Raw genomic sequence first — 705 nt, 5'->3', positions numbered from 1 at the left:
TTTTTTTTTTTTTTTTTTTTTGCATTTTTTGTATTTTTTAGTAGAGACAGGGTTTCACCATGTTGGACAAGATAGTCTTGATCCCTTGACCTTGTAATCCGCCCGCCTCAGCCACCCAAACTGCTGCGATTACAGGAGTGAGCCACCACACCTGGCCTGAACTCCTATATTGGTGCTTTTTAGACCACACAGTGTGAATTTGAGTTCCAAATCTTAAAAAAGGGCAAAGTTGTGATTACAGATTCTCAGACGAGATTTCCCTCCCATTCAGTGTCAGATCCAAGATTGATAAATATCCTCATCATCTTTTTTCTGTTTATATTAGTCTGCTTAGGCTGCTATGACTAAATATTACAGACTGAATGGCTTAAATAATATAAATGTACTTTCTCACAATTCTAGAGAATGTGAAATTCAAGATCAAGGTGCCAGCAAATTAGATTGCTGGTGAGGACCCTCTTCCTGACTTGTATATGGCTGCCTTCTCACTGTGTCCTCATATGACCTTTCCTTGCTGTGTGCATACAATGCACCCAGAGAAGGAAAAGACAGCGAGCAAGAGAATGAGCAAACCAGCCCCCTGGTGTCTCTTCTTATAGAGACACTAATCCTAATAAATCACAGCTCTATCCTTATGACCTCATTTAATCCTAATGTCTTTTTTTTTTTTTTTTTTTTTTTTTTTTTTTTTTGTATACCTTGAAA

At 37.7% G+C, this 705-nt stretch overlaps 1 protein-coding gene across 1 annotated transcript in view; it reads right to left on the bottom strand.

Moving 5' to 3' along the window:
• The window catches only part of SWSAP1 (SWIM-type zinc finger 7 associated protein 1), a 3,232-nt gene that overhangs the window by 1,344 nt on the left and 1,183 nt on the right, over positions 1 to 705 (bottom strand). The gene's annotated exons all lie outside the window — the stretch shown is intronic.

Source organism: Mandrillus leucophaeus, unplaced genomic scaffold (genome assembly GCF_000951045.1).
Source record: "Mandrillus leucophaeus isolate KB7577 unplaced genomic scaffold, Mleu.le_1.0 Scaffold112, whole genome shotgun sequence".
Taxonomy (NCBI): domain Eukaryota; kingdom Metazoa; phylum Chordata; class Mammalia; order Primates; family Cercopithecidae; genus Mandrillus; species Mandrillus leucophaeus.
This window is presented reverse-complemented; position numbering and strand designations above follow the sequence as displayed.